Genomic DNA, 17,457 nt, shown 5'->3' with positions numbered 1-17,457 from the left:
GTCACCCCCTCCAGAGACGCGTTCCACAAAAACGACCATAACCTTCTGACAAATAATCAAGGCTGAGGTTATCTGTAAGTTCCTTTCGTGGAGAAATCCATAGAATTGAAGAAGTGGGACAAGGCAAGGATCTCGGAGCCTCTTCAGGCAAGCCCAAGGACAAGTCTGCAAAAGGCTGACAGTGCTGGTTTCAATGTTGCTTATCTTCAGCATGATCCATATTGGCAGTTTTAACTTAAATCTACGGCTTTGTCTTCCAAAGAGGGACAAGTGCTTTAAATAAATCTTCCCTTCCTGTGTTAGCGCTTCATTTTCTCTAAAACGAGTAAAGAACCCATCCTGATTTAACAGACATCTGGGAGAGACAGGAGGAACAACAGCAGTCATGAAATCTCCAGGACTGCTCCAGCATACCTTGTAGCAAACGTCTGGGGTCAGTAGTTTAAACTACATTCAGAACAAAGGCAGATTTTCCCCTGTTGTATACTAGTCTCTTTGTGTCTCAGTCAAATCTTACTGGAGCCAAAGAAAACGACCCGGACTGGACCTTTTGCCTGCGCAAGGCGGCTGCTCTCCCCCACCTCACAAGCCTCGGATTTCCTTCTGGTTGCTAGATGGCAACCAGCGAGTGAAATTTGAGGAAGACAATTCAAACCAGATATGTCTACCTGCATTTTCTCAACCAGCTCGGATGGGAAACACAGTTGTTTAGAGTCACCGTATTCCATTTGTAAAAGTACAGCATACAGTGTGGTGAAAATCCCTGAGCGTTATTTCTCTTTAAACTATATTCTAAGTAAAATTCAGTGCCCCACAAAGGAAAAGTGCGCGACTACGTCATGAACATGAGGAAGACAACCACATTGTGCTGTAAACAGCCATGTCAGTGGGAAAAGGCTGTTTGCTTATTTTTATTTTCCCTCTAAAATTGCAACTGTCATGTAAACTCTTTAGTAAAAAGATCAGAGCTAGTCACTAAAGTGCTAGTCAGAAATGCCAGGCGCTGCAGAAATCCGAATTTTAATTTGAGTTTTGAACAGAACGAAGCCTTAACATAGTGCTCGAGCTATTTAAATATGGAAAAAATTAGCTGAATGAATGAAAGAGAATAACACAGCTGGTGACTATTTAAAAAGGAAGAGCGAGACTGAGTTTTTGTAAGTTCAAACGGGGATGTTCAGAAATAAGTTCTTATAAACTATGCAAAATCAGATGTTGTACAAATATACAACTGTATATCTATTTATCTCTCCAGATCAAGACTTTGACAATAATTAATCATAATGAAGGTTTCTCCAAGAAAAATCAAAAATACCTAACTCTGAAAGAGCCTGCAAATGTTTGGTTAAGTTCAGATATAGATATATATATATATATATGTATACACACACATTTGAAAGCAATTTACTGCAGAGTTCTTTTAGAAGCATCTCTTCTTTCTGTACATTATTTATCTTCACCGAATTATTCTGTAGCATCTGGGAAGACTAATTTAGGCAAAGAAAATTTCCAGCTAAAACCAACATCCAACTTTTTTATAGTTTTTGGCCTCCAGCAACATAATAGCTACTCAGAGAGTATACACAGACTGCTCCACCCTCGTGCTGGGTTGACTTGCAGCAGCTGTCCAACACATGTCTCCAAGTTCTGGACTAGTTTATTTTGCCATCGGAACATTAAAAAATACCAATTTTTCCCTCTGCAGGCAAAAGACTTAAGTGGGTCAGGATCAGCATATTAACCTGAGCATCCTGCGCACTTAAAATTCTACCTCCCTGAAGAAATGTTTCCCTTTTTGTACAAAATCCCAGCATTGTTGAGCAGAATTCATCTGGCAGAAACGACGCATCTAATTTTTAAAAAGAGGGAGAGAGAGAAAAAATAAAAAGGAGGCATAATAACCTCAGGAGCTGTGCAGATGAAAAGCTCCAAGACGTTGCGGCGCTGATAAAACTGAAAGGCCAACTGATAGTTATGCATCTGTCCCTGCAGTCCCACTAGCTGTCCTTTCTCCCGCTACTGCCAAGAGTATGGATAACGCAGCACCTTTTGTTCTAATAATACGCAGAATAATCTCTTTGCTTCATATTTTCACAGCTTGTATAGGTCTGCTTATTTTGATGTCAGTCTCTCCTGCAAGCCAAATCATTTCCTTTCGCGGTAAACCCTCCAGGGCTTCGCTTGGGATTTTTTGATTAAAAGAACTTTTTTAAGTTTGATAGGTTTGTAAAAGTGCTTTAATTCCTTTAATTTTCCACTTACTCCTTACAGGTTAGCATGGCCCCACAAAATCCTTTAGTGGACAACAGCTGGAGCAGGTCCACTCCAGATCAGCTAAGAGATGAGGAATGAAGGAGAAACTAGACAGCGAAAGCCAAGTCTCTGCTGCTGCCTCAAGACAGAAGCGCAGCCATTCCCCTTCCTGGCACAGCATCGTGCTGGTCTGTCCTCCAGGAGGGAAATGAGGAGCACATTTGCTGCCTGCCGGCCAAGGACCGCACTTCCCTTTCCTGCGGCCGGAAGCACAGTATATTAACTCATCTTGTAGATGTTAAGTCGTCTCTTCTCTGACAAAGCAGAGGAGCGTTGCTTAGGAGCCTCCCAAACTAAACGGGAGATCTACCCAGTCCTCCCTTCACCTTCCACAACTAGGAGGTGTGCTCGCTTTTACTGCAACGTGTTCACGTTTTGCTGAGTGTATTTATCTTTTTGCCAGTGTTTTTTAAAACTATTCAACAGGTAGACTGTTCCAAGATAGGAGAGCTTGGAAAGCCCAGGTTCCTGTTTTAGACTCTCATTCCTACAGTATAGAGTCTAATCATTTCCAGTACCACCGAACAACTTAATAGGCTGCAAAAACTTGATAAGACAATGTAATTGCCAGCTTTTATGTATATCCTTAAAATAGCTACGTTCCTCCTAGAGGTTGTACAGGATACAAGTGTTAGCAGCAACAATTAAAGAACTGAAACAATAGAAGCAGATTAGAGGATTATAGCGTGCAAAACCTATAAAAAATTCCAAATAAAACGTCCTTATTCCTTGTCTTGCATAAACAATAATTTCAGATACTGGAACAAATTACTCAAAACCAGAAAATCTCATTTGCTATGAATAACGAAGATAATATTTACCAGTGCTACAGGAAAAAATAGGTACAAAGAATCTTGTATCAGTTCAGGTAATTGAAGCTCCTGAAATGAATGAACTTTACCTTAAATATTTCAGGCATTCAAGCCAGTGGAAAAACAGGGTCATTTACTTATTCCAAATAATGGTGTCAAAACATGACCAGTTAGAAGGCACAATCTTTACTATATATTATTTCCGTTCCCAGTGTCAACGCCTCACATGAGACAAGACGCCCCCTGCTCGTGTTACGGCCCTCTCCAGCGGGTGCTGGGACTCTGTCTGCAGCAGGTCGAACAGCACTCGTTACTTCGCGTCTATCAGATACAGCCTCAAAGAAAATGCATGGTAGCACTCTCGTCTACTTTACACTCGTAATACTATCTGACTCACTTTAGGGCTCACTTGTATACACCCTTTGGCAGACACTCCCCTTTCTTATCCAAAGCCAAAAAGGGTCACCTCCCTTAAGTGAGAACTGTGAGAACACAAATAGGATTACAGCACAGCGGTTTTCCTCGAACCTTGACTACTATCAGTAAAGTATACTTTCTTCCGTGTATCTCTTAAGCACATTTTAATACATGCTTTGTAACAAAATTGTCAGGAAGCAATATAGGTTAGCTGGTCTATTATGCATCATATTAAAAAGACAGCAAGGGTTTTTTTCCAGGGCAAACAAAGGGCAAAATAAAAGGATTTGTAGCAAAGTGATTTGAAAGACACTAAATTAATCTTACACTCCAATCAATCTGCAAGTGAAAAGATACTTGACTCAATCTGTCAGCAAAGTCCGACAGGTATCTGATCAACTCAATGGAAATCCTTTTACAAACTCAAGCTCTGATGAATGCTGTAACCTTACTTGAAGAAATGGCACGCCTTATGCTCACATGCATGGTAATAAGGATGAGATCTGAAGTCTGAATACCTGATCAAGGCATTCCTTTGTTTCATGAAAGGAATCACTCCGTTAAGTGTTTAACCCAACAGCACTGTTCTATCAAAGGATGAGACCTCTAAAATAACGATCTTGAGAACTCACCACGACAGAAAATGTCTAGATTACATGACTAGACAAATTCTGAGTATCTGCTCAGTGCAACTAAGGTTAATAAGAAGAAAAATTATCAAATTACAAGGAGATTTCCGACCAATATTCCTGCAGTTTTCCTGCAGTACAAATTTATGCTGTTGGGGTAATCAACATAAAATTTTATGCATGTAAGGTCTGCAAAGACAAAGCAAACGGGGCTACTTTATACTTCTATCTTTGCTCACCTGAAAGTCCAGGTCAACTCTGAATTTTTCTAGTACGTTTGATAATCAGATCCTTCATTACCTTATGCCTCCAGCTGCTACATTACAGAAAGCAACGGGGTAACCTGATACATTAAGGATGTTTAGCTCTTATTTCAATCACATCCAGAGGTTGAAAAAGAGCCGCTTCTTAAAAATCAAGCTGTAGCTGGAATGACAATACTGCAGTGAAAGGTAGGGCTCAGCTCTATCCACGTTAGCTTTTACTATCAAGTTCAGATTCTGTTGAAATCTATTAAAAAGCACCATGAAAGGCAGCAGTCTGGCTGCACGTCTCGTCCAAATCCCAATCGGGCTTTCCAGTCCACGCGTTGCTCAGTGCTCCTGCAGTTACTATGGCACTGAATCCCAAGCATTTGCCTTTAAAGCTGTCTCAGGTCAGTCCCTCCTGTAGCAACACTACGAAGTGGGGCAGTACGACAAGGGGGATCTTCACCATTTTTCCCTTTGAATAATGCCGTTCCTCCTCTGTAGGAGGGGAAAGCTGGTCCTGAGCCACCGCGGAAGGGTGCGGGGACTCCCGAGGATGCTGCCCTGCCGTGCTCCTCTGAGCACCGCGGTGGGCGCTGCCTCTTGCAGAGGTGACAGCCTAAGGATCAGCCCCTAAGGCCCGACACAAAGCCACAAGAAGGGCGTTGCTTCCTCCAGTTCAGCCGCAGCCTACATGTGCTTCGCTCTGCCAAAGCGGCCGTTCACTTCACACTGGACAATTCTGCTTTCAGCTGGAAGCTGTGCGAAAGACTGCACAGGAGCAGAACGCAGAGGGAGGAAGAGCAGAAGGAGATAAAAAAAGGTATGGGGATAGGGTTTAAAGTAAAGGTTGAGGATGTTCTTCCCCACCAGGAATGAGGACATGCCATCCCATATTAAATACATACGCAAAAACATACAACTCGTCTGGGAACGAAACCTCACAGAGAGCTCCAGCGCTTCAGTGGGAAACGCTCACTGCCCCCAGGGCAAGGTTTGCCTCAGTTATGTCGAACAATAAGGTTAAACGCCTGACAAGAGCAACGTTTTGTCAGACGATGTCAATGCCTTGGCTTAGTTTCTATTGGAAATCGGGCGAAGAGGGTATTCTAGGGAAACATCACCTTCGTTCGCTATTAGGAGCTCCTGGGAGCTCACCGAGACACACAAGAGCGCAAGCACCTGCTGTGCTTTTCCTGAAAACTTGTCATTCGCCACATGGAAAAAGGAGACAGACAGAGGGAGGGGAGGTGTTGAGTCCTAGCGTGGGTAGTTGGATTGCTGACATTTAGCAACAGTAGGCTGACTTTCGCTGCTGAAAGTGAGCCAGAAAGGCTCAGAAGAAAGTTTGCAGTATCTGAGAAAGGCTGCAAAGAGAGAAACTAAAATATTAAGCAGAGCAACACAGCGATTGCTATTTAAAAGACAAGCAGATACTGAGTTTGGCACAAGGTAACTATGGGAACTTCTGCCACTTCCAAGAGATGATTGCAAATCACGGCCATGGCCCACTGCTCAGTACCTTTATGAAAATCTGTGGATCGCATTCTCAGCTTGTGGGCTGACTTGGTCCTAGGTGAACCCGTCTTGATTTACACCAGCCGAGAGTGTAGCCTCAGCACATTATTAGATTTACTGAGATAAAAGATATATGTCAAGGTGTTAGAAATAGGTCAGTTTATAAAAGTTAAAATGAATAAATAAATCCAATTTCAGAGCAGCTCCTGATCCCTGAAGGGTATTATAACTTAGCTGCAGTGATTATGATGGCAAGTAATGATAAAACATGCCAGCAAACACAACAGACGTGTCGGAGACTACAAAACAAAAATTCTGTAATTTAAGTTCCCCCGTTTCATTTTGATGCTGTCTATTCATGTCTAAACAGGTGCTCTGGGAAACAATGATACATGAAAGGCCTCTCGGTCTATGAATATGTGACACAAAATGAGCCAATATCTTCGCGAGCAACTTTTCAGGTCCAGTACTGAAATTTCTATTCCCAGTGCTGGACAGTCACACTTGCTACAACTAACCACTCTGTTGCCCGTCACTTAAAATACACCTTCGCAGATATTTTTACATTAAAAACCTACTACCATTGTTTAGTTTCAAGGCACAATTTACAAAGATTTTTAATTTGGGTACAGGCCAAACGAGTGGTACTTCTCTTGGTTTGATCTAGGTTGACTTACCATGAAAAGCCTTTCCTTTGTTTCAGTTACATGTACATTGTCTTATTCAGTGTTCATTGCGGCCACTGTTCCTGATGTGCGAGCAAAGGTTTCTGCAAAACATCAGTGAGGACCTGAACAGGAAAGCCTGACAAAATCTGAGATCTTGAAAGCCTCATCATCCTTGGCTGTAAGGCTAGATAGAAACTGGAAAGGCAAGAAGGCATTTTTTTAATCTAGCTAGTGAGAAAACACATACACATCTGATGCTTGTAGACATTATAACAATAAAATGGGGTTTCACTGACTAAAAAAAAAAATTAAAAAAAAGGAGACAAATAAATCTTTGAATAATTTAAAGAAAGGCACACGTAGACTTTAATAACATATAGCTCTACTGCCTACAGCCTATGTCTTCCCTCCTCCCCCAAATAAATTTGGGCCTCTTTCTTGTTGAATAGTGGGCATTGTCACAAGAACACTGCATTAATATTCTGACCATAAAGGCACAACTGTTCTCACAGAGAGCTTGCAGCAGAATAACTCTTATCTGCAAAAGAGAATATCATTATGGGCTCCAATAAGAAAGAAGTAGATGGAAGGATGCTGAAGGAAGAACAGAAAACCGCTGCAAGAAGATAAATTATTTACACAGAATTCCGTCTAGAAGTACAAAAATCTTTTTTTTTTTAAAGTCACATTCTTTTAAGCCATTGATTTCAGAAGAGAAACAAAGAGGTGCCAAAAGACAAATGCTAGTCTAAAAACTACACGCAGTGCACTTCGCAAAATAAGGGAAGAGTAAGGAATGTAAACAGTGTACCAAAGATGCTAAAATCAACAGACTCATCTAAGCCATATTTATTGGCATTAGTTTTTCTTTAAAAAATGTACAATTGCTCTTTTATCATAAGCACTTCACATTAATCCAAGCTGTATCTTGGGAGTTTGTTGTGTATGTGCCAACTTTCATATAAGTGAGACGTGGTTATTAGGCTTTTAAATAAAATATGTGAAACTCAGAAGATGGTTGAGATCATTTGTGCATTTTAATTGAATGACTACGGGAAAAAAAAAGGTATTTTTATCACATCACATCTTAATAGAGCCTCTGGATTAAATACTAATTAATTTGCCACCAAAGTTTGCTGTTAATCAGTTGCATGTCAGCATACATTCTGAGTGACATTTAAATTATAAAGTATAGTGGGATTATCTCCAGTCTCACAAATTACCTCTTTATAAAAGTCAAAGTAAACATTATGCTCTCACTAGAGGTATCATTAGTCTCCTGTTTACTCTCTGCATGGTTCTTTGGATTATAGGTTGTCTCAGTCTATAGATATAACACTTAGATCACCTTAGAAAAAAGAAGTCACAGGTTTTTAAGGCTGACCTTCGAAGATCCCACCACCGATGACCAACCTCATTAACAATTGTCTCATTAGGTTTATGTGTAGCTGACAGTGTGTCTCCACAGAAGAGACTAAACTTGGCCTCTCACAGAGCACTGAAAATGCTGACGACTCCAGCAGCAGCACACTGGCCTTGACTCGAGCTCTTAGAAATAGTCTAAAACCTACAGGGAATGACAATCCAGTTGGGAGACGTACGAGTAGGAGCTCACTTTCTATCCTACCTCTGTATGGAAAATGTCCATCAAATAAAGACAACAACTGAAGACAGACATGTGAAAACAGATGGAGAAACGCATGGACTAAGCAATTAAAAGACATAATTGATATAGTATCACCAATAATTACTGTGGTCTTACATTAAAAAAAGTAATAGAAATTCAATTCAATAAATAAGCAAACCATTTTGTTGAAAGATGAAGAATTGGGACAAGGAAGGAGAGAAGTAGTTTTTAGCCTTTCTAATGTTTGAACAGTCTATAAGAATTTTATAAAAATTATAATTGAAGTGTCAGCTCCTTTATGTAATGTAAACTAAGGAAGTAGGCTGTGTAAGCGGGACTCGGAATCATCAGACTGATTTTTTTATTAAAAAGCCATTCATTGAGACACAGGGTATATAGCATGTCTCACCATATATGACAGACACATCCATTAAAGCAGAACTTCAAAGGCAGAGATGAAGAAGGTCTTCACAGCAAACTTCTAAATTTGTCACAGCACGGTAGAAATAAAATCATAATTTCTACTGAGACGGACAGATTCCAGGGGCCTCAAATTTTGTCCAAAATCTAAAGCAAAAATATGGAAAACTCTTGAGGGATGACTCTCAAAACCTTGACGAATCTTTATTTTTTGGCACAATGAAGAAGAAACCAATGACAGAATGCTAGTTCTAAATTATACTTTTGGTTGTATAGACACATCTTCCAATGATTTTGAACTTGGCCACTAATCTCAAACCAAGAACTGACTCTTGGTACAGATTTAGGGATTAGTCAAGCACAATCACAGGGGAAAGAAAAATGTCTCAAGAAGACAAAAAAACCCTCAAACTTCCTGAGCATCCACATATGCAAGACACATTTTTCATTTATCATTGCAACTGTTAATATAGAAAACTGCACCCAGATGGAGCAAAAATATCAAGTATGGAGGAAAGCATGCTGTATGCAGTGTCCTTTCCCTGTCCTTACCGAATTCATGTGACCCTTACACAACCCACAGAGACCCAACCACTTGGAATTTGCACAGAGGGTTCTTGTGCAGTAGACTCACCTTATTCCTCCTCTTTTGGCTCTACCCTCCCCGCTCAGCAGAAAGAAGTAATTGTCATTATACATAGGTGGGAGACTGAGAGTTACCAAGGAAACGGGCTTAGTTTGACAGAGATTTGGAAACCCAAACCCAGCTGGAGATGGGAAATCTGAGTAACCTCCCCCAGAAAGCATTTGAAAACTAGATGCAATCTGGCAGCAATTAAAACCCGGTTAACTCTTACCTTTCTTCCCTTCGTGAATCCATCTTTCATTTTGTTTATCTACATTTTAATAATTCTCTTCTTTGGCTAAGTGGATCCTAGGAGGATAGTAACGGACACTCCTGAGAGCCAACATCTAAAAAGGACACAGAGATACAACTTTCTGTTTAGAAGGAAGATTACTCTTCTGTATTCAGGTGAAGAAGTCCAGGCTGTGCCCCCAGGTACACACGTGGGACTCTTCACTTTAAACGAAATTCAATCAATGTAACCAAGAGCAGAATTTCTCCTAAGGCTGGAACTCAGTCCACAGTTCAGTACAGTACAGACATGCCATTGATTGCTTGGAGAGGTGCTGTAAAAATGATTAAGAGCACCAGGATAGATCCCGAGCTGGTGTAAATCAGTGGCAGTCCCATTGATTTACTCCTAGCCAGAGGAGAGCTAATCTAATTTACACAAGCTAAGGATCTGAGGCCATCGCATTTGAAGAAGGGGGTAGCGGAGAATGATACTGCACAGAGGAGATATATCAGCGGAATGTAAATATAACAACAAAATAAGGATAGGGAGGAACTGTTTGAGGTGGTTCGAGGTGAAAAGTCCAAGAGTAACGGCCACGAGCTAGACATGAGAAGATCCACTGCATAAAGACGCATTTTAAAGGATGGACTTAAAAGAGAATTTTTTCCTCAGAGAAAGGACAAACAGCATCTCCAGATGCTCCTCCTAGAAAGTTACAACTGAATCTGAATTTTACCTTGACTTGAATCACTCAAGTTTAAAAGTGATCACGGTTTTGTGTTTCATGTGGGAATCCGTGACTACAATTTCACCTTTACGGAGGGACAGCACAAACCCCCCAGCAAAAAACATTTTGCACTTATACAGAAATATACGCCAGAAAACTAAGGACTTTTTTTTCAGTCCAATAATCTATGACTTTTTTATCATACTGAGCTACAAGAAAGACACTTAATGGAAGTCCCCAGAACAGTCATCGTTGCAAATGAATAATCAGCACTTTTCATGGTTTAATATTTTTTTGCCATATTTCAGGAAAAAGAGGGGGTGCAACGAGAGAAAAACGGAGCCATAGCTTGGGTGCAGTGAAACCTTCCCAGCTGAATTCATGAACAGCCTTCCTAAACTTGTCTTGAGTGTCACAATTCTACACTTCAGATAACAGTAGATAAAATCTATAAAGGCTTCTAAGCTAAAACCTTCAGGAAAACAAACAATAATTTGCTATCATGGCAAAGCAAATTAAATTTAATTATTTTAACAGCTGCAATTGTCTCTAAACTCTGGCTAAACCTTCTTGGATTTTGGTACCATATTATCAGGGTTGTTGAAAGTGAAGGTGGTTGTTAGTAATCGCAGTTAACTGAGGGATGAACTTTGCATAACGCCTCCCAGGGACGGCCAAGCCTCGTGCAGAGCAAGCTTGTCCTCCCACACGGCCCCCACCCACCCTCCCCCTTGCAGGGGGAAAAGGTGTCATGGTTTAAGCTGCCTTGACCACGGGGTCCTCAAACCAGGACAAAAGGGCACAGTGCAGCCTGAGGCGATGTGGGCAGGCTTCACGAGCCGTGGGCTGGTTGTGCTCAAAGGTCCAAAAGAAGAGTTTTCCAACAGATCCAGGTGCCAGATCACAGCACCTCACGCTCCCTCTGCCCCAGGGACCCACCACATTAAGCACATTTAATTGCCTTTTCCCTACTGAGCTACTTCAGCAGTCGCCCTGGACGCGAGGTCGAGCAAGCACGGCTTTGGCAAACCTGTGCGCCTCTGGAGCATGTTCTGTGAGCTGCCCTGTTGCAACAGCAAGAAATCTTTCCCCCTGAGAAATAAAGATAACATCGAATCTGAATTTTCTATGATGCACAGTTTAACCCGTGTAGGTGATGACTTGGAGGATGATTTTCATGTCACTGTGAGTTCTGCTGGAAGTCCAAACTCTCTCGATTTCTCTAGTCTCCAGTTTTCTAAGCGATGTAATTTTCCTCTTTAGAAGCATGGGATTCAGAAACAATATTAATAAGTTTATTAATAACTATTCTTAATAATTATAATTAATAACTATATATACAGCTGTATTTTTCTATTATTTGTCCCCTAGCATTCTGGCAATTCTACAAACATCACTTAAAAGCCTGAAGAAGCCAAGTCTCGGGCAGAGTGTGGTTCTTCAGAAACTCTTTAGACTGTTCAGCCGTGAGTAACGGGGAGGCAGAAGAACAGACTTGCATTCACAATGCCCACCCGAGATTTAGCTCATCATCCACTCATTGCTGGAGGATTCCAGGAATGGGAAGAAGGACCCTACAACACGGAGACCAGAACCCGTACTGGCATATACAGTGGCAAAGCCTAAACTACAGACTTCTACTTGATCTTCTTTCTTTTAATTACTGTCTTCCTCTGACAATGATTGTATTTTATCTTTTGTCTGTTCAGATACTTGCAGGTCACTTGCATCTGGCTAGAGGAGACGATTTAAACAAATGGCCTATTTAAGTTCACTGGCATATTACATTTTTGTAGTGTCAGATGCTGTTTCTCCTCTTTCTGTATTTCCTTTCTTGACAGTTATTAGTCTGAGTCATATAGGTAGTTAAGATTTTTTTCACATTTCTATAAAGCTATCTCTTCGTGCATATTCTTACATTGTTAATGCATTTCTACAAGCTGGCTTGATAAATATAGAAGCCATTTTCTTTGTTTTCTTTTTCAAAGAGAGCAGCTTGGGGTTTTTTCTAGTCAGATTTTGCCTTTTCTTGATGGGCTTTACTAGCAGGCAGAGAATTTTAAGAGGGTTAACTCTCAACAACTGGAAAGGAGGACTGGAAAAATGGGACTACATTTTTTTTAAAGAATGTTTCTGTAGAAGGCCAGGCCCAGTGAACTGTACTTCAGTAGACTAAAGTCCATGCGTAGCCCAGTAAGCGATTCAAATAGAAATAACTAATTGGCCCTGTTCCTAAATGTCAGAGCAACAGCTGACCTATTCCTCCTTCTAGTTCTGCGTATGACTTTCACAGAGAGGTCATTGTTCCCGGTTAAAAATTTATTCCCCTTGGAGATACTTTTGACTGAATTGAGAAGCTGCAAAGAATTTGATTTCTGATTGACCCAAAAGGTTTTTTTCCTCTTCCTGAAAACCTGTGAAGAGGTCTCGTCACGGTACTGCAGAAAGTGTTCTATGAGATGTCAAGAGGGAGCTTTCAGGGTATGACATAAACTGGGACTCGCTAAACATCCAGGGTACCGCTTCCATTTTATCTCAAACTAATGAGCGTTTCACTCTCCTTATTTAGCCATGTTTTCTGACAAGAGTATAATTTGAAGCTGGAATCTGAGCTATAATTTGATACGTCAACTGTAGATTTTCTTGTTTTTCCCTAAGCCAGCCAGTTAATACTATTTACAGTAATGTCATTGTTTGGCATTGATATACAGTAATATAACACCATGTCATGTACTTTGACACATTTTAGATTACAATTGAGCAGAGTCCTTCCCCATACCAAGTTCCACTATCGTTAATCAGCCACATATTGTTTCTGAAATTTAATTGTTTAAAACCATGACGTTAAATCAGAGAGTTAAGAGGTGGAGATTGCCAGCTGGCAAGCACTAGATGAGAATCGACACTGACCTTCAAACATGTGTATCTGCCTCAACCCTCTGAGAGATCACCTTCTGCTGATAGAAAAACCCAACTCTTTACTGGGAACAGCTACAAAAAACACACTAAAATGCTTCACTTCAACATAGCTCCACCTGCTCTGTAGAAGCAGAGAAGAGTTCAACCCTAATGTTCGCCACAAAGAACCCTGTTAAACTTCCATCTGCCCAAACCAGACTTCCTAGCACCCCTGTGTGAAGTCCAGCTAACAAGGGATGGGATTTCTTTTTAAGATGTAAGATGCATCGAATTCTTTTTTTCTGCAAAATCAGTGACTAGAAAGGACACCTAAAATCCAGCAAAGGCAAGAACCACAGGAGTTGTCTGGTTCAGACACCTTTATGAAAAGGTCAAACATACTCTTCATATTTCAAGATGGTTCTGACTTCAGATTACAAAATAAGACTCCTTTGGTTGGTTCCCAAAGCTAGGCTCACGTGCTTTAGGCTACCCTTCGTCTCAACAGGCTGTGGCATTGCTTCTTTCCTTGACAGACCTGACACGCTTCCTGGGTGCAGCATCTCTACACAGAGAAATGGACCATTGCTGACCTAGACGACGCGATTAACGTTGGCCATCTCTTATCTAATGAAGCAAAGTTTTGGAAGTGGAGGAGGAATCTCATGTCAAATCAGATGCTGGTCATTAAAAGTTTCAAAAACTGGAAGCTCTGGGGCACAGGCTTTCCAAGAAGCCAAGAAAGCCAACATTTCTTACTTAATTCTGAGGTTTGGAGATAGAGACATAATGTTTATTACTCTTTGATTCTATGTGGGAAGCTTTTTGGAAAACAATGGACACGTTGAAATAATGAGCTTGTGAACTTTGTGCAACAGAAGAGATAAAAGACAAGCTGGTACAGTCTGAAGGTCGACATGAAGGAGGAATTCACAGGAGGAATTCACACGCTGATACTGAAACTGCTGCGACCCCTAAATAGATGCTGAATGTGTATTGCTACAGCTGTATTTAACCAATAATAGTTTGTGTGTATAAGGTTAAAGGCCAATGAGCACAAGACACGATACTAACCCGCGTTGTAGTAAAAGTATATAACACTTCAAGTATTGTAATAAAATGGCTTCAGCACGATCATATTGCTCTGCGTCTGAATCCCACCGCAATTCTAGTTTTCTAATAGCAACTAGATTTGACTAACACTCAAGCAAAAGAAAGGTATCTTCCTCAGATCAGGTGAAAACTACATGGACTATCATATCAATATAAATTAAATAAATCCGTTAAGACTTTAAATTATGTGCTGCTATAGTCAAACTGGAAAGGCCCTTACTTACACGAGTAGCATAAATTCATTTATTTAAATTGGAAATGTGCCTACCATTGCAGTATTAAGTGGGAAATAGTTTGTACTCGGGCAGTAGCTTCTAGAATTTACCCACATTCTGGAGTCAGCAGCTAGCTTTCAGATTGCTATTCGCTTCCAGTTACTGTATGGTCTTAAGAAAAATATTAATCTTTGGTTTAAATATTTGTTATTATATCATATATCATGTTGGAAGTCTAGCATTCTTGAAACAGAGAGATGAAATTAGAAACATCTTGAGAAGAGCATTCTTGTTATCAATCATGTCATCCCGAACATGTTTAGAAGCTTGCTGCTGGCGCCAGCAATGGATGTTTTATTCAAAAGAATGTATTTAAAGAAAATGACAGCGCTTTTCAATTCAACTTTTCTAAAACAAGAAATCTTTCAAGTCTTCCAAGCCATGTGGATTTCAACATTCCAGTGATTAAGACTATTTTCAATTATACATGCTTTTTCCATTATTTTTTCATAGCTTTAGGGTAGATTTTCAACACTCTGCATGAAGAATTAGACACACAAATCACTCACAACTATTAATGGAAATTGCACAGACGGTGGAAGAACTGGTACAGAACAAGAAAAACCAACTCAAACCATCAAAAACTTGAGGAAAACCTGTCATGAACTTTGCAGAATGGATAGATCTGTCTTCCCCGTTTCTCATCTTGCCAAACTGCACGCTTCCAACTTCTAGCCCAGGAAGTGAAAACGTCAAAGAGCCGTAAGAAAATTAGAAATGGTGAGAGTCTCACTGCAGTTTCATGTCTCCCAGATATTCAGAAAGCAATCTTTTGCTCTAGATAAACACAGAGACGGATGACCCCGTGTGGTCTACAAATGCTGGAGTTTCTGGGGAAGCAATGGTGGGCTCTCCACTCAGAAGAGGAGACTAATATGAAGTTCTGTGTTTCTCTGTTGCCATTTGAAAGAACTACAATTGAACTAGGAGAGAATATGCAACATGCTTGTCCGTTTTCATTTGAGGGGTCATTAGAACAAGAACTGCAACATTTAAACAATGTTTGTCGGTTGTTCTTTTAATCAAGGGAACTGTTAGTGAAATCACAGAAACTCACTTCATTACAGTCCTCTTGCCTCAGCAATCCACTTTTCTCCAAGAAATGATCTCTCTAATATAATTTCATCAAAATAACTTCAAAAATAACTTAATTAAAACATTCATTAAGCCAAACAGATATTAGTCTAAAATTTGTTAGACACTAATATATTGAGGAAAGGTGCCATTTTCTTTTAGGGTTTTATGACAGCTAGAGAGAGAGATTCCAAGAGTGGAAGATGACATGGAGGATGGCTGAAAGTAAGCCCAAGATCACTACCACACACACCCCTCCCCACCCCTTCATTTATTTTTAAGTGCAACAAATAGTGTTTGATTTTGTTGCCCCGCTCGTTTTCTCACAGCATTGTAAATGGGCTTTGAGGAACGCTAACCAAGTTTGTACGAATTCACAGTCATCAATCATGCAACGAGCATCTAGGCCAGCAATTGCGCACCAAGATATTTTGAATAACAATGCTGCATTGTGAGTCTCTTACTCCACATAAACTCCTTACTGTTGTTTGTAATATGCAGTTTCAAAACTAAGCTCAAATGATTTTGGTTTCGCCCTCAAGCATGTGTGTAGTTCAAAAACATACAAGCTGTTTTTTGTGACCAAAATTATTCTCCTTTTGTACATTCTCAGCTAGCAAAATATGAAGTACAATTGTTCGGTTTAAGCTGAAGAAATGTATCAGTAAGTAATGTACAAACAGTGTTCTTCATTATACTGTCAGAATTTCCTTGAAAGGAGTTTCATCAAAGTATGATTTGAACTATCTAGCAGAATATTATTAAAGCAATAAAGTATATAAAAGTGTATGTTATGGTACACTTGATAGATAAGTTGGACATCCTGAAAAGTTATTGCCACGTTCTCCTCTTACTATCACAACACCTAACTGCAACTCGCAATGTTAACTATTCCGCTGTTTAGTCATTTTTATGGCTCACTGGAAAAATAAAGCTGTCTGCCGTCAGATGTTTCGGATGTTTCAAATATTTCTGGGTGGTAGTTTGTTACACAGACAAAGACTAAAATATGTAACTTTTATATATACACAATACCATCATTTTTATCACCCAGAGACGTTTAAAGTTAAATTACGGTTCTTGGTCAAGAGCTACTTTCTGAATCAAACCCAGAACAGCAAAATGGTGAACAAATGGAAAGTTTGCAACTAGAAGTTATGAATCATACTTTCTTAAAACTGGCTGCATACGTTTCACGATTTACTTCTCCGAAGTCTGGAATTTTCTCAATTTCTGCAATGTTACTTATTGGTGTGTTTTATTCCTCTGCAACCACAAAAAAAACGGTAAGAAAGCCGTGTACTTTGCAACGTACCTTTATAGTATTTGGAAATTACATGTATTTGGAAAACATCAACCTTTGCCTCTTAGAACACAAGACTTTGCTGGCACGGTGGGATTCCCAGGTTCTGCTGGGAGAAGGAGACTTGCCCGCGTGCTGCAGAGGTAGCCAAGTTCTTAGCCCACGTGGCTGTGGGAAACACAGCTCCAGAAAGAGCAAAGGAGCAAGCGGCAGGGAGACGTGGAGCCTTAACAGCAGTCCACGCTGGAGGAAAGGATTGAGCTAAATTTAACTATTTTAGGGATGACTGAGGGGAGGGAAGAACAGTTTGTGACTTCACAAAATGAAATTTGTCTTACAGCTATAAAAGGTAAATTTAAGACAGGTGTCAAAGACATAGTATTCCTTGCCAAGGAGGAGAAGATTTAGTTAACTCAGATCATACGAGAAAAAAAATATTAAAAAAAAACCCAAACAACTTTAAAGCGGTCTGTTTTCATACAAGGTGTTTCTAAATAGCTGACCAGTGTTCACTTGGCAGTATTTCTTGGCATATAAAGATATTTACATGTATCA

The sequence above is a fragment of the Vanellus vanellus genome (genome assembly GCF_965231255.1).
Source record: "Vanellus vanellus genome assembly, chromosome: 12".
Lineage (NCBI taxonomy): Eukaryota > Metazoa > Chordata > Aves > Charadriiformes > Charadriidae > Vanellus > Vanellus vanellus.
Note: the sequence above shows the minus strand (reverse complement) of the source record.